Here is a 21027-nt window from a genome sequence, read left to right on the forward strand (position 1 = left end):
CAATGCACTCAACCACTTCTACATTTCTTTCTCTTTGGTTACAATATGTTGTCATTTGCTTCTTGCTCATTTCCATTACTAGATCTCGGTATCGCTCACATGCCTGCCTCAAAACCTCCACAGATTGACTACAGTGTGAACTGAGCTCTGACTTTAGGTTAAATGTGGCATTTCTGTGTTTCTCGTACCATACCGTAAATACTTCTCGATCACTGAGAGTCATAGATGCAACATCGTAATACTCCATAGGAGGCAAAGGGCCAACGTAGGTCTGGTTGGTTTCAGTATTAAAAGAGTGAGGAAAGTATCCCGTTAACACCGGAAAACCCATAGTGGAAGGAAGATTACCGAAATTCACAGGTAGGAAATTTAGAAAGTCTATGAATCGTATATTTAAATCGGGTAAAGTCACACACAATAGTCTGGGGCCTTGTGTGAGCAGTTTTACTTGTAGCTTTTCTTTTATCAATGCCTGAACAATAAAGCGGGTATCGTATCGGTCACCATCATGCGCAATAAAGGTGAATCCATGAAATTTACCATTGGTAAATAATTGTACAAATTCCTGTAGACATCCTTTGCCCTCAAATTCCCTAGTAATGTCCCCATGCAGTGTAGAGCAGCAGACAAAGTTTGGTACACATACATGATTCTCCATTTGGCATTGATAGTCATAGAAAATATATTTATCAGTCTTTTCTGGTGCAGTGTAAGGTGGCATATAACACTGATGACTGGCATATCTATCAAGACTTACTCCGCACACATTACATACTGGGCCCCTACACTTATGGTCAATCCCGGATCCTACGTACCGCATACAAGAATCACAAAAAGTCTTCACTTTACAGAACATTTTATTGTCGCTGGCTAATCGTTGGTGCTCCTTGAAACATTCACTGGAACGGCAGAATATGCGACATTTGGGGCATCTCGGTTGGTCATCAGCACTTTCCATGCAGTTGTCTTTTTGGCAAGCTTTACAAAAGTATTTGCAAGAGTGATTGTTCTTGTGGTGAAACACTGAACTGCATTGCTGACAAAAATAAGACTCCCCCAGAAAACCTTTCACATTCTTGATGCCATAATAGTGATTGTCGTGGTGTAAAACATAGACGTTTTTGCCCGTCTGGCTTGATTTCGTGTGGAAGTATTGCCATTTGTCCTGGTTGTAATAAAGAACTTTGATGTTGATGCCCAGATGTTTCTCAAATTTGGCAATGTCGTTGAAACTTACGAGCTGGTCGTCTGGGATGGACAAGTCCTTGTGCAGTTGTGTGGCACGAGCCATTATAATGGCATCGCTGACGTCAGAATCAGCTATGAGCACAGATATACTGGCAGCCAAGCAAAGATTGGAATTGTAATTGTTAAAGTCGTACAGCCATTGTCTCTTCTGTTTAATTATCTGGCTGTATGCTATGGATTTCAGGTGCCGTTTTGCACCCCCTCTTCGGTTTTTCAGTATAGTGGCTGTAAGTTTTAGGGTAGCGCCACGTAAGCCGTCCTCATTGCTTTGGAGGGTTTTGGCAGCTGAATTTAAAAATACCTCTGCCGTCAAATCTGTAGTGGAATGCTTTGATGAAAACACAAGGTCGAAGGAGCTTCCACCTGTAAGTCTAAGTTGCACAAAGTCACCAGGGCTGATATCCACCTTAATCCCATCCAACAGAGTCTGAACGGCAGAATTCACGGCGTTCACGGCCTTCAGAAATGACTGTATTCTGTCTACATTCACAAATCTGAAATAGTCAATATGCATGACACTGTTGAATTTGGGGAAGTCTCGCTGTCTATGAGCTATATGGTGTAATATTCCTGTAGAATCGATCATTCTGTCAGTGTTGCCATGTGGTTGATTCTGTGTTGTGCCATTATTGCCACCTAGGTGCACATCACTAAATTGTGCCTCATCATTACCCAATATGATGTTGGCCTGTTGTGCTTTACTTGATACATTCTTGTTGCTGACACCTTTTAACTTCCGCTTGCTGTTTACTGACTGCTTAGTACATGTTGATATTTTTGTGGCATGTAGTGGATTTATAGTCTGCTCCTTCTTAGACTTTTTTGGTGCTAGTGTGTCTTTAAAAGGCAAATATCTCTTTAATTCTCCCCCTTTGCTGGCTGTTGTAATCCGAAGCTTTTGATTCTGTCCTGAACTTGTAATTGTAGACACATCTACTTCACACACTGAACTGTTACTTGTGGGATGTTTGCGTGGTTGCAGATCCGCACAGGTTGCCCTGTCCTTCTTTTCTGACTCCTTCCTTTGTTCAAGAGCTGGAGGGTTTATGACAGTTTTCAGGGTGTCCGTTTGAACAACATCATACACTTTTTTAGTTGGTTTTGGTTTCCCTGTCAAAAACAAAAAAAAAATGCATTGTGGCGTCATAGAGAAAATGCAACTAAACAGTTCCTATAAGCACTATAGTGCCGTAAAAGCCTTTATACATTAAATCAACCTCCCTAATTTTAGCTGGACCAATCAATTAGTGTGGGCTCCAGACTCTTCCCTGACAGATGAAGTTGTTGGAAAGGAGGACGGGCCATGCAGAATTACAACACACCACCCTTTTTATTCCCTGGTAGAAAAGCTGCTGGCAGAGGTGTCTGGCGAACAAGCATTCCGCGTATATTTGTCTGCAGCTGCCACTAGGCAATTTCACTACATCATTTAAAAGGGTTGTCTCATCTTGTTACACTTGTAAAATTGCAAAAATTTTGAAAAAACAGGAACTTTCCCTATTATTAAAGTCCTTTATTTTCTCAAGAAGGAAGGGAAGGGAAGGATTTTTAGGAAGGGATTTTTAATTTTATAGTGCACTGTACTGCTTCTTGCTTAGCTTACCTGCCTCCTCTGCATTGTGTCCGAGGTGGCCGGTTTCCTACTTATAGAACAATCATGGCCTCTACTACAAGGTCCTTGTGCTCCTCTGATAGTACTTAGGCAATTGCAACATGAGAGAGTGCACAATTTGGACCAATAGTGCAATCAAGCAGCTGTCCCGAACTTTCAATCTTCGGGAACTCATTGCCCCAGACAATGTATGTTGTAGACTCCTTTAAATGGTAGCTGCAAGCAAAATCAATGAATTTGAGGATTCTCCGGTGCTAGCGGCAGGTGGTCATGTGACTGCAAGTATGCAATTTATATACTTTTGTCAACTTTCTGACTCGTCTGTGTCCGGCCTCGCTCAATACACTTGCCTTGAGCAAGGCTGCGCCCATGTAGTCGGCACATGAGCGCATGTATGCAAATCTCATACTTGGGTCACTCGCCTGCCACCTCCTGTTCTGGCAATGGAGAATCAACACAGCCTGCAATTAGTGTGCTATGAGTATTCGCAAGGCTGCACTCACATAGAGTGACTGCAGGCTTGTAGCCTAAGGCCAGCAAACCCATTTAAAATGTACAGCTAAAGGTAGTAAAGACAAATTGCTCTCTCACCATTGACAGGATGTTGTAAAAGGCATCTGTTACCGTGACTGATCTCTTCCTCAGCAGCATAATCTTGCAAAAATGCAACTAGTGGAAACATAATTAGCCACAATGTCATAATTCATGACTATTCTGTGAAATACATAAATAGTACTCATATAATATAGTTACCTAATTCAGAATCTGATATATAACAGGAGTTATTTTCATCTGTGAAACTTTCCTGGGACATCTAAAGGAAGAGTTGGAAATTTAAATAAAGGGTTATTCCAGCTTCGCTCAATTCTGTATCGGGAGGTGAGCGGGGGGCATTGAAGTGAGGTCTACCTCAATAGATGGATAAGATAGGTTATTAAGATAAAAGTAATGGAAAACCCCTTTAAAGGGGTTGCTGTACAAAGGGCGCAAATGCTATTTTTCACCTATCCAGAGATAGGTAATAAATGTCTGATCGCTGGGGCCACCAACAATCACTAGAACAAGAATCCTGGTTCCACCTTATAAGCTTGAGGTAGTGTTGGTCACACTTTTGCCCTGCTGTACAAAAAATACAGTCAAAATCTGTTTTGTGTAAAACCCCCTGTAGAATCTGCTGAGTTTTGGGGTGCCAGTTAATACTAATTAACAAGAGCTACTGGATCTTTAAAAGGGGGTTTATTACAAACAAGGTATTTACAATAACATACATATGGGAAGTCTAACTAAGGGACAAGGGTAAATTAAAGGGAAGAGGTAATAGGAGAGGGTAGAGGAAACTGGGATGTGGGAAAAGGAAAAGATACATAACTGAACCTTACATATATATTAAACCAATACACATCCACACCCACATACAAGCCATGACTCCACCCTTGCTTCCAGTATCTTCTGTGGCAAATGTCCAATCGTCTTCTGGCAATGTGAACACTGTCATTGGCTGCAGTAATCATCACCTTCCTGCAGATGGCGTCCTCGTACTTGGGAAGAACGTTCTTGTGTAGAACAGGTTCAACTCCATTTGGGCTGGCTCCAACATGTCCATTCAAAGAGCAATGGTTTATCACCCAAACACCACAGGCATTGTGTATCAATATACATATCCATAGGCCGAAGACAGAATGTCTATCTCAGGACCACTGGCTTATAATGGAAACCCACAGGAGTTGTGTACATGTGTAGATAATGATAGGTCACAAACAAGATAGACGCTATTCATTCAAGATTTCCACAGTGTATACCTGTATCCTCCATTAGGTTGGAGGGCCAATATTCATTTAGTATGTAGATGCACCTCTGCCTTCTCACTAAACAAAGGACATCACACAAAAGAACACAGGCCTGCCTGTCTAATAGGTTTAAGGCCCCTTCACATTTAGCGACGCTGCAGCGATACCGACAACGATCCGAATCGCTGCAGCGTCGCTGTTTGGTCACTGGAGAGCTGTCACACAGACCGCTCTCCAGCGACCAACGATGCCGGTAACCAGGGTAAACATCGGGTAACTAAGCGCAGGGCCGCGCTTAGTAACCCGATGTTTACCCTGGTTACCATGCTAAAAGTAAAAAAAAACAAACACTAGATACTTACCTACCGCTGTCTGTCCTCCAGTGCTGCGCTCTGCTTCTCTGCACTCCTCCTGTACTGTCTGGGAGCCGGAAAGCAGAGCGGTGACGTCACCGCTCTGCTTTCCGGCTCACAGACAGTACAGGAGGAGAGCAGAGCACAGCGCTGGAGGACAGACGGCTGTAGGTAAGTATCTACTGTTTGTTTTTTTTTACTTTTAGCATGGTAACCAGGGTAAACATCGGGTTACTAAGCGCGGCCCTGCGCTTAGTTACCCGATGTTTACCCTGGTTACCAGTGAAGACATCGCTGGATCGGTGTCACACACGCCGATCCAGCGATGTCTCCAGGGAGTCCAGCGACGAAATAAAGTTCTGGACTTTATTCAGCGACCAACGATCTCCCAGCAGGGGCCTGATCGTTGGTCGCTGTCACACATAACGATTTCATTAACGATATCGTTGCTACGTCACACATAGCAACGATATCGTTAACAATATCGTTATGTGTGAAGGTACCTTTACACAGTCTTGTATCTGGTTTATCTCATCAACAGAGTCCAGGAAATATTCAGCACTCATAAATTCAATATATCTCAGGCTACGTTCAGACTAGCGTTGTGCTAGTGTGCGTCGCGTTAGCGTCGGGCGACGCAGCGGCGACGCACGCGTCATGCGCCCCTATGTTTAACATGGGGGACGCATGCGTTTTTGTTTGTTGCGTTTTGCGACGCGTGCGTCTTTTTTGCCGCTAGCGTCGGACCAAGAAAACGCAACAAGTTGCATTTTTCTTGCGTCCGATTTTTGGCAAAAAACGACGCACGCGTCGCAAAACGCAGCGTTTTTGCGTGCGTTTTGCTGCGTTTTTCGGTCCGTTGTGCGTTGCGCCGCCGACGCAGCGGCGCACAACGCTAGTCCGAACGTAGCCTCAGTGATTTCTATGATACGTGCATTGTCCATGTTGTATCCAACACCCCCTCAAAAGACATTTTACATTACTTATCCTCCACTGATCCTGAGTTACACTCCAGAGCTGCACTCACTATTCTGCTGGTGCAGTCACTGTGTACATACATTACATTACTGATCCTGTACTGATCCTCGGGTATTATACTCAAGCGCTACCTTTGCGCATCATTAGCATAAAATGTTCGCAGCTGACTGCAGAAAAATGGCATAACGAATTTATCGAAAAAAGTATCATTTTAATCAGCTTCAAAATGTTATTAAAGCTTTGTTTTATTATGAGTCCAAAATTGTGCTGACAGATCCTCTTTCTTTACAACCTATTGATTCAGGAGTGGACACATAGGCTCAGGCTTTCCCTGTTATCTCTTGGACACAGGACAGCCCTGGCTGGGTGGGCTCTTTAGATTTCTTGGCTTTTTCTTTAAAGCCGGAGTCACACTACAGCGAGATATGGCCGAGTCTCGCAGGTTAAAACCAAGCTCTGGCACCGACACTCTGGAGCGGAGCGTGCGGCTCCATGTATTGCTGTGCGGCCGCACGCTCCGCTCTGGAGTGCCGGTGCCAGAGCTTGGTTTTAACCTGTGAGACTTGACCGTATCTCGCTGTGTGTGATCCCGGCCTTATATTTTCTTGGTTATATACAGCTCTGGCAAAAATTAAGAGACCACTGCAAAATGTTCAGTTTGTCTGATTTTTCTCTTTATAGGTATATTTTTGAGTAAAATGTAAATTGTTCTTTTAATCTACAAACTTCTGACATGTCTTCAAATTTCCAAGCAATAAATGTATTTTTTTCTGACAAAGAAAAATGGTCAAAATAAAAAAAAACAAAAAAAAACAGTGCTTTCAGTCTTCAAATAATGGAAAGAAAACAAGTTCATAATCATTTAGAAACAACAATACTAATGTTTCAACTCAGGAAGAGATCAGAAATCAATATTTTGTGGAATAACCATGATTTTTAATCACAGCTTTCATGCGTCTTGGCATGCTTTCCACCAGTCTTTCCCACTGCTTCTGGTGCAAAAATGTAAGCAGTTCTTCTTTATTTGATGGCTTGTGACTATCCATCATCCTCTTGATTACATTCCAGAGGTTTTCAATAGGGTTCAGGTCTGGAGATTGGGCTGCCCATGATAGGGTTTTGATGTGGTGGTCTCTAAATTTTTGCCAGAGCTGTATCTGAGAGTCCTGACATTGCAGATAAGATGTAATCAGTATTTTGTAGAAATATATTCTTTGATAACAGTTTAAAAATCAAAATCATATTACATACGAAATGGATGACAGGAAAAGATAGCGGAATCCTTTATTTCTTTTCCAACTTTATAAAAAGCAGTAAATTATATGGTGTTGATTAGCCAATACTAATAAGAATGCGTTACAGTAAGACCTATCAAAATATGTTTTAGTCAGCAGACTTTTTTCTGCTTAATATTAAGTGATACAATTAATATAAAATAATAATAGTAGTATGTTTATACTGAGCAGAGTTAATTTCAGCCTATTGGTCCGCAACACTCTCAAGGTACCTTCACACATAACGATATTGTTAACGATATCGTTGCTTTTTGTGACGTAGCAACGATATCGTTAATAAAATCGTTATGTGTGACAGCGACCAACGATCAGGCCCCTGCTGGGAGATCGTTGGTCGCTGAATAAAGTCCAGAACTTTATTTCGTCGCTGGATCTCCCGTGGACATCGCTGGATCGGCGTGTGTGACACCGATCCAGCGATGTCTTCACTGGTAACCAGGGTAAACATCGGGTAACTAAGCGCAGGGCCGCGCTTAGTAACCCGATGTTTACCCTGGTTACCATCCTAAAAGTAAAAAAAACAAACACTACATACTTACCTAACGCTGTCTGTCCTCCAGCGCTGTGCTCTGCACTCCTCCTGTACTGGCTGTGAGCGTCGGTCAGCCGGAAAGCAGAGCGGTGACGTCACCGCTGTGCTTTCTGGCCGCTGTGCTCACACAGACAGTACAGGAGGAGTGCAGAGCACAGCGCTGGAGGACAGACAGCGGTAGGTAAGTATGTACTGTTTGTTTTTTTTACTTTTAGGATGGTAACCAGGGTAAACATCGGGTTACTAAGCGCGGCCCTGCGCTTAGTTACCCGATGTTTACCCTGGTTACCGGCATCGTTGGTCGCTGGAGAGCGGTCTGTGTGACAGCTCTCCAGCGACCAAACAGCGACGCTGCAGCGATCCGGATCGTTGTCGGTAGCGCTGCAGCGTCGCTTAATGTGAAGGGGCCTTCAGTCTCTCATGTGGCCCTTTGTGAAAATTAATTGCCCACTCCTACATTATAACATTTTGCTATTCCTTCCAGGCATGTGGATGATTAACAGTATCCCTGCAGCTTTACAGAGTACAGGTCCTAAAAAGTGCATTTAGGCCACATTCACACATTCAGTATTTGGTCAGTATTTTACATCAGTATTTGTAAGCCAAAAATAGGAGTGAAACAATCAGAGGAAAAGTATAATAGAAACATATGCACCACTTCTGTATTTATCACCCACTCCTGGTTTTGGCTTATATTTAATGATGAAAAATACTGACGAAATACTGAACGTGTGAACATGGCATTAGGTTACGTTACAATGATGAATTTTGGTGAGTTTTTAATGTTGCAGATTTTCTGCACCATTTCTGCACCCTATTAGGTTACTTACTTTTATTGCGTTTTTTAGTGTATTTTTTTTGGTACGTCAAGTTTTAAATAAATCTGCTTTGTTATTAATATTTCCTGGCATTTGGTTTTGACTAAACAAAATTGATACAATCATGTGCGGTTACATGCCGTTTTAGTGCATATCCACAGCAGAAAAGCACTAAAAACATATACACATTTTATACCTGTAGATATTGGGAAAATCCGCACCTAAAATTCAGCGTGCTTGCAAGAAAAATTGACATGCTGCAGATTTCAAACGCACAGCAGAGCAGTTACGCTGAGTAAAAATACATTTAAAAAAATCACGGCAGGCATGAGACTTATATAAATTCCATCCACTTTGCTGGAACTGTAAGATTCTGTATTTTCAGTGCAGCAAAAATATGCAGTGGCAAAAACTCATTGTGAGAACCTAACCTTATACTTCAAAAAATATATTATATTTTTTTGTGAAAACTGAATAATAATAATAATTTTATTTATATAGCGCCAACATATTCCGCAGCGCTTTACAAATCATAGAGGGGACTTGTACAGACAATAGACATTACAGCATAACAGAAATGGCTCAATAAACGTTTGAAACTTTGTAAACTTTATATGCATCTTACGGAGGTATGAGATAATGTGAAGATAAGTTTTGCAAAGCTATTTTTTGCTGTTGCAGAAATGCCCAAAGATTGTTCTCACATATTCCAGTCTGATGCCTTTTTAAAGCTAATTGTTAAGCTACTGGTGTGAGCAGAAAATAAGGCTGCTTTCACACATCAGGTTTTTTCTTTCAGGCACAATCCGGCAGTTTCAGGCACAAACCGGATCCGTTTTTTTATTACGCCTGATCCGTTTTTTTTCCCATAGAGTTGTATTAGTGCCGGATTGTGCCTGGAGGACATGCGTTTCATCCGTTTTGTGCCGGATCCGTCCCTTCAGGCTTTTTTGCCGGACACAAAAAACGTCTCCTGCAACGTTTTTTGTGTCCGGCGAAAAAGCCTGAAGGGACGTTTCCGGCAATAAACCCATGGAACAGATGTGTGAATGAACGTTTCTGGCGACCGAATCCGTTTTTTACACATTGAGCATGCCAGAAGCTTTCCGAGTCTCTCTCTCTTCCGTTTTTTTAGCAAATTTGCCGGATTTAGGCCTGAAACCAAAAACATGATGTGTGAAAGCAGCCTTAGGAGGGAATATACAACAGACTTTAGAGCAAGGCATGTGATCTCTTGACCGGAAAGAAGCTACAGAAAAAAAAACAGGTTTTGCTTGATTCTCTTGAATTTTTTTGTGAGGTTTTTGCTGCGGTTTTGCCATTCTAAATTTGTTATTTTGTGCATGCTGATAAAGTTTAGTGTTGAAAAATAAAGTCCTATAATATAGAATCAGGTTTTGGCACAAAAAAACGCAACAAACATGATACCTGCGTTTTTGGTGCATTTTTTCACCATCCATTAATTTCAATAGGTCAAAAACGCTGAAAAAATGCTGAAAGAAGTGACATGCTCCATTGTGTAAAAAACATGCAAAGCTCAAAATCCTGATGACAAAAACAAAAAACAAAAGTGAGATTGCATGAGATTTCTGAAATCTTATAGAAAATTTGCACACAAAAAATGCATTAAAAAACGCTTCCAAAACGCCAAGTGTAAACCTAGCCTGACTCTTTGCATTGCAGATATTGTACAGTGATCATACCGGATTCAAGTTAGTCTGCAGTTAGCTGTTAGACATAAGTTAGTTATTCGATTTTCATGTATGGCAGTTAGCTATTAGTTATTAGTTAGCTATTCGATTTTCCATGCATGGTGAATTATACATAGAGTGGATATTGTTTGGGTAAAATTTTGATCAGGACTTTGAGACGTTTATTTTGACTACTTGTGGTCCTCGGTTATTCACATAAATCGCTTATGTCGAGAATAAACAAACGCACTCAATCGTACGTAAATTCAATTTGAAAAGAGGTACCCTTGACCACTAGTACTCAAAATGAACATATCAATGTCCTGAATAATATTTTCCAAAAATAATATCAACTCTACGTGTAGTTCAGAAGTTATTCACGTAAATCGCTTATGTCGCGAATAAACAAACGCACTCAATCGAACGTAAGTTCAATTTGAAAAGAGGTACCCTGGACCACTAGTACTCAAAATGAACACATCAATGTCCTGAACAATATTTACCCAAAAAAATATCAACTCTATCTGTAGTTCAGAAGTTATTCACGTAAATCGCTTATGTCGCGAATAAACAAACGCACTCAATCGTACGTAAGTTCAATTTGAAAAGCGGTACCCTTGACCACTAGTACTCAAAATGAGCAGATCAATGTCCTGAATAATATTTGTCAAAAAAATTATCAACTCTATGTGTAGTGCAGAAGTTATTCACTTAAATTGCTAATGTCGCGAATAAACAAACGCACTCAATCGTACGTAAGTTCAATTTGAAAACAGGTACCCTTGACCACAAGTACTCATAATGAACATATCAATGTCCTGAACAATATTTACCAAAAAAATTATCAACTCTATGTGTAGTTCAGAAGTTATTCACGTAAATCGCTTATGTCGCGAATAAACAAACGCACTCAATCGTACGTAAGTTCAATTTGAAAAGAGGTACCCTAGACCACTAGTACTCAAAATGAACACATCAATGTCCTGAACAATATTTACCAAAAAAATTATCAACTCTATGTGTAGTTCAGAAGTTATTCACGTAAATCGCTTATGTCGCGAATAAACAAACGCACTCAATCGTACGTAAGTTCAATTTGAAAAGAGGTACCCTAGACCACTAGTACTCAAAATGAACACATCAATGTCCTGAACAATATTTACCAAAAAAATTATCAACTCTATGTGTAGTTCAGAAGTTATTCACGTAAATCGCTTATGTCGCGAATAAACAAACGCACTCAATCGTACGTAAGTTCAATTTGAAAAGAGGTACCCTTGACCACTAGTACTCAAAATGAACATATCAATGTCCTGAATAATATTTTCCAAAAAAAATATCAACTCTATGTGTAGTTCAGAAGTTATTCACGTAAATCGCTTATGTCGCGAATAAACAAACGTACTCAATCGTACGTAAGTTCAATTTGAAAAGAGGTACCCTTGACCACTAGTACTCAAAATGAACATATCAATGTCCTGAACAATATTTACCCAAAAAAATATCAACTCTATGTGTAGTTCAGAAGTTATTCACGTAAATCGCTTATGTCGCGAATAAACAAACGCACTTAGTCGTACGTAAGTTCAATTTGAAAACAGGTACCCTTGACAACTAGTACTCATAATGAACATATCAATGTCCTGAACAATATTTACCAAAAAAATTATCAACTCTATGTGTAGTTCAGAAGTTATTCACGTAAATCGCTTATGTTGCGAATAAACAAACGCATTCAATCGTACGTAAGTTCAATTTGAAAACAGGTACCCTGGATCACTAGTACTCAAAATGAACATATCAATGTCCTGAACAATATTTACCAAAAAAAATATCAACTCTATGTGTAGTTCAGAAGCTATTCACGTAAATCGCTTATGTCGCGAATAAACAAACGCACTCAATCGTACGTAAGTTCAATTTGAAAAGAGGTACCCTTGACCACTACTACTCAAAATGACCAGATCAATGTCCTGAACAATATTTACCAAAAAAAATATCAACTCTATGTGTAGTTCAGAAGTTATTCACGTAAATCGCTTATGTCGCGAATAAACAAACGCACTCAATCGTACGTAAGTTCAATTTGAAAACAGGTACCCTTGACCACTAGTACTCAAAATGAACATATCAATGTCCTGAACAATATTTACCAAAAAAAATATCAACTCTATGTGTAGAGTGAATAAAGGTTTGGAACTTTTTTCAAGACTGGTGAGTGCGTTCCATTTTCCTTCTTAATGTGACTATGGCTGCTCTTCGTACATCAAAGCATTCCTAAGCCAACAATCTAAAAATTGTATGCGCATTAAAATTATCCACTGTATTTAAAATGCATAAATGTTACACTTTTCACAATGCCACAACTCACTTTAGTTGCATTTCATAGATATTACAAGGATTGGTAACAACTAAAATGTATGTCTAATTATCATAGTTTACTAAAACCATACTACTAAATCAACAAACTTGATCAGGTACATAAAACTTAATAATCCACATATTTTGAAATTATTGTCAGTGACATGAATATAATAAGCATTTATAATATGTATACTTTATAATGTACATAATAATTTAATTTCACATAATTTGTGTCTATAATACATAGAGTATGAATATCTGCTTGAAGCACTACTTTCTTGCACACTAGTTGACAAGTTGATACTTGTCAACAATATTTATACATACACTGTAGCAGTTTCGTATTAAGACAAAAATAGTATAGCAAGACCTCCAATATCTAACCTTTTTGAGATATCAAAACAAAAATGATTCAAAAAATTTACATTAAGCAAGTACATTTTTAAGTAAGATGTTGAGACTGATCTCATCATTTACTTTTATTCTTAAACATATTAAATATTTTATATACCCAAATATAAATATAGCTTTCAAACAGGACAAACATAACAACACGGAAATTCAGACTTGAGGTTACAGTGTAACTTAACTCCAGTATGCCAATTCAACACAAATCCTTACCATGGACAGATGACTTTCACAGACAATCCTCCAAGTAGGGCCGCTCTATGGAATACTTTGATGGCTTCCAAGTGAGTGTATCACTTCAGAACAGTGATGACATGGACTCTTTCAATGCCTAGCATGGGTGGAGTTTCTTAAAATTTGGTCACACATGATGGTATTCTGTTTATTACCATGTGATAAGCCCTCATTGTTTCTACAAGACTCTAAGGAGTCTAGGTTTACAGTTCCTGTTGACTCATATAATTACCTTTGCCAGGGAAGGTCACAGACCCAGACAAATCAATTATGCTAACCTTTCATTGTATTGCTTGATTCTATGTTAATTAACCCTAGAATGCGTGACCATAGAAATCTACACTATTACGTACCTGTGGCCTTTGAGGCCTGTTTTCAAATAACATGGAATAACTAAAAAAAAAATTTTTTTCAAAGTTATTTGAAAGTAAGCATGCATTCCCACTAGCTCTGGGGTCCGCCTGGACGGGATTTCGTAATGGATCTGACCTCCTGGTGACCCCGGCTAAGGCTGGTAGAACGCGTACCTGGGGCCTCGCAGGCCTGTCAGGTTACTTTTTTATTATTTTCTGTAAAACTACTTTAGTTACAATTTTGAAACTCTAGGTATTCCTCAGCTATATAGTTGTTAGTAATTTCCAGTTGTTCGTATATTTTTATGTTATAGGCATTTCGTATAGCAACGCTTTTTTTGTGACTACCCCATATTCACGTACCTGGGGCCTTTTAGGCCTGTGTGCAAATAACATGGAATAACTCAAATAAAAATACTTTTCAAAGTTTATTTTAAATTTGCAAAGTAAGGATGCATTCCCACTAGCGCTGGGGTCCACCAGGAGGGGATCCGTAATGGATCTGACCTCTTGGTGACCTCAGCTAAGGCTGGTGGAATCCCGGCATTCCATCAGCCTTAGCTGGAGTTACCAGGAGGTCAGATCCATTATGGATCCCATTCTGGTGAACCCCAGCGCTACTTGGAACATAGCCTAAGATGTGTATAATTCCAAAAAAAAATTATGTACATAAAACAACAAAAATGTAACTAAACGGGCACGCCCAATATATTCACTCAGTACAATTTTTTATGATGGATACATTTTTTCTTATAAAAAGTTTTTACATAAAGTCTGTAGCAAACTTGGTGCAGGAATATTTATTTTCCACTTTACATATTCCCCCGACAATTCTTGCATATTATTTTTTCTTCAGAATGTTCCCTGCATACATTTTGTCCGCAAGTAGAACAGAAACGCTCCGATTTTCTTTCTTTCTTTGCTGGACAAATATAGCAGCGCTTTCTTTTTTTTTCTCTTTGCTCTGGCTGTTCCTGAAAGCATATTCCACATCGGAACATTGCCTCTGTAATTTGCCTTGATAAGCATTTTGTGCTGCTTCTCTCTAGCATAGTAGGCATCAAAAGTTCATAACAAAGTTCTGTCAAAAATAGACGTCTCTTGTCATTCCTGTTGGCATGGAATTCTGGATTAGTTTGACAATAAACAATATAGCTATTGAGGGATGACACATCAAGGATATTGGAAAAAAGGGCAACAGGCCAACGTTTAGTCTGCCTTTTACACGAATATTCAGTAATCATTTCGTCCATCTTGTCGACACCTCCTTTTGTCTTATTATAATGAAGTATAATTTCAGGTTTTTGTTTCCTGTCATTGGTGTCAATACTTTCATCGTGATGCATTGTGCTCAGTAATATCACAGATTTTTCTTTCTTGGCTTTATAGGACACCATTGTTGCCTCATTGCAGAAACCGAATACACTCTCGTAGATTGGTCGCTGTGCATTGTGCTTCATTATTGGTGGAATTTCGCGGCGGTTTGGTCTAATTGTACCAACAAGTGTTAGTTGTTTCTGAAGCAAAAAATTGGCCAGTTCTAAATTAGTAAAATAATTATCCATAGTGATATTTTTTCCAGAATGGAAAATTGGTAAAGCTAGTGTTTTCACTATGTTGGAACATAGATTTTTCTGGACTGGAGAGTCAGCTTCTTTTCCACAGTAAATCATGCCATTCATCCCATAATAAGTTGCTGAATCGCACATCCACAGTACAGACAAAAAGACTGAGGAGTACATGTAAACCAAAGCAGGCCTCAAAGGCCCCAGGTACGTGAATCTGGGGTAGTCACAAAAAAAGCGTTGCTATACGAGATGCCTATAACATAAAAATATATGAACAACTGGATATTACTAACAACTATATACCTGAGGATTACCTTGAGTTTCAAAATTCTAACTAATGTAGTTTTACAGATAATAGAAAACAAGTAACCTAGCAGGCCTGCGAGGCCCCAGGTACGCGTTCTAGGGTTAGCTGACTCTATCCCATCTCTGTTAGACACCATTAGTACTAGGGATAGTATGTTTTGCGGCTTGGAATGTAGCCAATCTAGCACACTCTTATTCCACCAATCATGAAGCCCCAAGGGTCTGAAATGACAGCTCATGGGTATAGAAGGACTGTCCAGTGACCAAGTCTCTCTTGCTGCATGATACCAATTTTTGATCTGCGGATCCGATTGGCAGGCCATAACCGAACATGGATTATAAGACTACATGGACTTCAGCAACGAATGGAAGGATTCGGTTGAGATATCAAAGACTACATAAGGATGGTATACAGCTTGGAACAATCAAGTCTCCTGACTACAGAATTTGCGGTACTCAGTCAGCTTCCTAAATCTGACATTATTCCGTTCTCGGTGGGTGAGGGGAATACCTAATTTTAGGTGCAATGGTGCATTGTGGTGCGCTATTACAGGACGTGGCAGACCCAGACAATAAGGTAGTTATTGTGTACCTCCCTTTTCTTGCACTCCGCACTTTATTTGATCGCTTTCTGAGTTATTCCCTTGCACATTATTTGCAGTTTGCACATTGCACTGTGGCACTTCACATTTGCCACCTATGTGGATATGTGGTGGCAAAACATGCATTATGGAGGTTAATACCACTCTAGCAAAGGAGGATTACTTTTTCTCACATGCTTTTTTGCTTTTCCTTTTTGCACATTGTTAATTGCAGTTTTTTGCACAATGCACTATTGCACCTCAAATGAGGTAATCCCCTCATAATTAATTGTGGAAGTATAGCACTAGTACATTTATAAATAAATCTCCCCTTTCCTTCTGTATGCACATATTAAAATAGAGAAACACTACTCCTATATATATATATATATATATATTTATATATATATATATATATATATATATACATATATAAACTGGGTCAGCCGCTACCATTAATTTTATATTAATTCTATAGTATAACTTTTTTAGTCCTGTTGTGCGCACAATTGTTTGTATTATCTAGCCAATCATATACAATAAAGGCATTTTTATATCTACTTTCTGTTGGTGGTTTCTTTGGGTATCCATAAATTGGTAGTGTTTTGCGTTTTCACAAGAAACACTATGTAAAGTTAAAAAAAGGTTAATGATGACGTTACAATTACATATAAATAATTTGATTACATAAAACTTTATTAAGTGTAACTAGCTGAAGAGCCTGGCGTTGCCTGGGCATAGTAAATATCTGTGGTTAGTTATAGCACGTCACTTCTCTTATTTTCCCATCACGCCTCTCATTTTCCCAATCACATCTTTAATTTTCCCCCTCATATCTCTCATTTTCTCCCTCACACCTCTCATTTTCTCCCTCACTCCTCTCATTCCCCCCTAACACTTATCATTTCGACCTCACATCTGTCATTTTCCGATCACTACACTATTTTCCCTCACTCCTCTCATTTTGCACTCACACCTTTTCATTTTCACCTCACACCTCTCATTTTCACCTCAGTATATACATGTTTGTCATCTCCCTTATATATAGTATACACCTGTATGTCATCTCCTGTATAAAGTATATACCTGTATGTCATCTCCCCTGTATATAGTATATACCTGCTGTGTGTCATCTCCCCTGTATATAGTATATACCTGTATGTAATCTCCTCCTATATATAGTATATACCTGTATGTCATCTCCTCCTATATATAGTATATACCTGTATGTCATCTCCTTCTATATATAGTATATACCTGTATGTCATCTCCTCCTGTATATAGTATATACCTGTGTGTCATCTCCCCTGTATATAGTATATATCTGTGTGTCATCTCCTCCTGTATATAGTATATACCTGTATGTCATCTTCTATATATAGCATATACCTGTATGTCATCTCCTCCTGTATATAGTATATACCTGTAGGTAATCTGCTCCTGTATATAGTATATACCTGTGTGTCATCTCCTCCTGTATATAGTATATACCTGTATGTCATCTCCTCCTCTATATAGTATATACCTGTGTGTCATCTCTCCTGTATATAGTATATATCTGTGTGTCATCTCCCCTGTATATAGTATATACCTGTGTGATCTCCTGTATTAGACCTCGTTAACACGTTATTTGCTCAGTATTTTTACCTCAGTATTTGTAAGATAAATTGGCAGCTTGATAAATCCCCAGCCAACAGGAAGCCCTCCCCCTGGCAGTATATATTAGCTCACACATACACATAATAAACAGGTCATGTGACTGACAGCTGCTGTATTTCCTATACGGTACATTTGTTGCTCTTGTAGTTTGTCTGCTTATTAATCAGATTTTTATTTTTGAAGGCTAATACCAGACTTGTGTGTGTTTTAGGGCGAGTTTCGTTTGTCAAGTTGTGTGTGTTGAGTTGTGTGTGGCGACATGCATGTAGCGACTTTTGTGAGATGAGTTTTGTGTGGCAACATGCGTGTAGCAACTTTTTGTGTGTTGAGTTGCATGGGACAGGTTAGTGTAGCAAGTTGTGTGCAGCAAGTTTTGCGCATGGCGAGTTTTGCGCGTGGTGAGTTTTATGTCTGGTGCCTTTTGAGTATGTGCAAGTTTTGTGTGAGGCAACTTTTGCATGTGTTGCAAATTTTGTGCATGTGGCAATTTTTCCGCGTGTGCAAGTTTTGCGTGTGGTCAGTTTTCCATGAGGTGAGTTTTGCACTTGTGGCGAGTTTTGCGTGAGCCTAGTTTTTGCATGTGGCGAGTTTTGCGCGTGGCGAGTTTTGAGCGGCGACTTTTGTGTTTCGACTTTTATTTGGCGAGGTTGGTGTATGTGTGGTGAAATGTGTGCTGAGGGTGGTATATGTGTTCAAGCACGTGGTAGTGTGTGGCGCATTTTGTGTGTGTGTTCATATCCCCGTGTGTGGTGAGTGTTCCATGTCGGGGCCCCACCTTAGCAACTGATCGGTATATACTCTTTTGCGCCATCGCTCTCATTCTTTAAGTCCCCCTTGTTCACATCTGGCAGCTGTCAATTTGCCTCCAACACTTTTCCTTTCACTTTTCCCCATTATGTAGATTGGGGCAAAATTGTTTGGTGAATTGGAAAGCGCGGGGTTAAAATTTCACCTCACAACGTAGGCTATGACGCTCTCAGGGTCCAGACGTGTGACTGTGCAAAATTTTGTTTCTGTAGCTGTGACGCCTCCAACACTTTTCCTTTCACTTTTTTCCCCATTATGTAGATAGGGGCAAAATTGTTTGGTGAATTGGAAAGCGCGGGGTTAAAATTTCACCTCACAACGTAGCCTATGACGCTCTCAGGGTCCAGACGTGTGACTGTGCAAAATTTTGTGGCTGTAGCTTCGACGCCTCCAACACTTTTCCTTTCACTTTTTTCCCCATTATGTAGATAGGGGCAAAATTGTTTGGTGAATTGGAACGCGCGGGGTTAAAATTTCACCTCACAACATAGCCTATGACGCTCTCGGGGTCCAGACGTGTGACTGTGCAAAATTTTGTGGCTGTAGCTGCGACGGTGCCGATGCCAATCCCGGACATACACACACACATACACACACACACACATTCAGCTTTATATAGTAGATTTCACACACAAACTTAGCATCTGTTCAACAACCCTTGAATTAAACATAGATTAGTGGGATAAGCCCTTATGGAAACTTCAAGTAAGTTGTGATAGCAAACAGTGAGGTACCTATAAAATGTTTCACATGTTGAGTTAGCATATTTTGTATAATTCTTCAACTATACATAGAGTTGTGAATTTTTGGGGCAATATTTGTTAGATTGAGTGTGTTTGTTTATTCGCGACATAAGCGATTTACGTGAATAACTTCTGAACTACACATAGAGTTGATATTTTTTTGGGTAAATATTGTTAAGGACATTGATATGTTCATTTTGAGTAGTAGTGGTCAAGAGTACCTGTTTTCAAATTGAACTTACGTACGATTGAGTGCGTTTGTTTATTCGCGACATAAGCGATTTACGTGAATAACTTCTAAACTACACAGAGTTGATATTTTTTTGGTAAATATTGTTCAGGACATTGATATGTTCATTTTGAGTAGTAGTGGTCAAGGGTACCTCTTTTCAAATTGAACTTACGTACAATTAAGTGCGTTTGTTTATTCGCGACATAAGCGATTTACGTGAATAACTTCTGAACTACACATAGAGTTGATATTTTTTTTGGTAAATATTGTTCAGGACATTGATCTGGTCATTTTGAGTAGTAGTGGTCCAGGGTACCTGTTTTCAAATTGAATTTACGTACGATTGAGTGCGTTTGTTTATTCTTGACATAAGCGATTTATGTGAATAACCCAGGACCACAAGTAGTCAAAATAAACGTCTCAAAGTCCTGATCAAAATTTTACCCAAACAATATCCACTCTATGTATAATTCACCATGCATAGAAAATCAAATAGCTAACTAATAACTAATAGCTAACTGCCATACATGAAAATCGAATAACTAACTAATATCTAATAGCTAACTGCAGACTAACTTGAATCCGGTAGTGATCATCTGAGCATAAATTAACACTTAGCAAATCCGTGGACCTAGTCAATTTCCGTTGCAGATTTTCTCAGCAGGATATACATTAAATTTAATAAAATCTCATCCACCATGCTGGTACTGTAGCACGCTGTAGATTTTGGACAGAATATCTGCAGCAAATCTGACCCGAAGCCACAAATGCAAGCCAAATTCAGAAGATAATTCATCTGTAAGGCTACGTTCACACTAGCGTTCTGCTAGTGTGCGTCGCCTTAGCGTCGGGCGACGCAGCGGCGATGCACGCGTCATGCGCCCCTATGTATAACATGGGGGATGCATGCGTTTTTGTGTGTTGCGTTTTGCAACACTTGCGTCTTTTTTGCCGCTAGCGTCGGACCAAGAAAACGCAACAAGTTGCATTTTTCTTGCGTCCGATTTTCGGCAAAAAACGACGCACGCGTCGCAAAACGCAGCGTTTTTGCGTGCGTTTTGCCGCGTTTTTGTGTGCGTCGTGCGTTGCGTCGCCGACGCAGCGGCGCGCAACGCTAGTCTGAACGTAGCCTAAGAAGTACACAAGCTTCCTTTTATATTTGACTGCAACAAAAACTGCATATTAAAGCAACATATTTGTTACATAGCGGATAGTTTGGAACATATAATAATAGTGCTTCAACAATAAAATATTGTGATAAAACTTTCCTATTGGCCAATATGTGTAAAGTAATAAGTCTCGGTTACTTACATTTTCTTCCACTATTGCATTGAATGTGTCACTGACTTTTTCCAGTAGTTTCTGTGAGCAGCATGTGCAGTGAAAGTGTGAGCTACATCCTGTGACAAAGGTCTGCATATCCTACAGCCTAGCTGCAGGGGGACAGGATGTTGTAAA

General features: G+C 39.6%; 1 protein-coding gene and 1 long non-coding RNA gene across 4 annotated transcripts in view; one reads left to right on the plus strand and one right to left on the minus strand.

Annotated features, from left to right (window-relative positions):
• Positions 1–21027, plus strand: part of FPGS (folylpolyglutamate synthase) — a 141194-nt gene that overhangs the window by 42230 nt on the left and 77937 nt on the right. The window lies entirely within an intron of this gene.
• LOC138667292 (uncharacterized) lies at positions 3478–20918 on the minus strand. The gene is made up of 3 exons (XR_011318690.1): positions 20881–20918; positions 3614–3674; positions 3478–3529 (listed from the first exon to the last, which is right to left on the minus strand). It is a non-coding gene; the product is annotated as an uncharacterized lncRNA (long non-coding RNA).

This window comes from Ranitomeya imitator, chromosome 2 (genome assembly GCF_032444005.1).
Source record: "Ranitomeya imitator isolate aRanImi1 chromosome 2, aRanImi1.pri, whole genome shotgun sequence".
Lineage (NCBI taxonomy): Eukaryota > Metazoa > Chordata > Amphibia > Anura > Dendrobatidae > Ranitomeya > Ranitomeya imitator.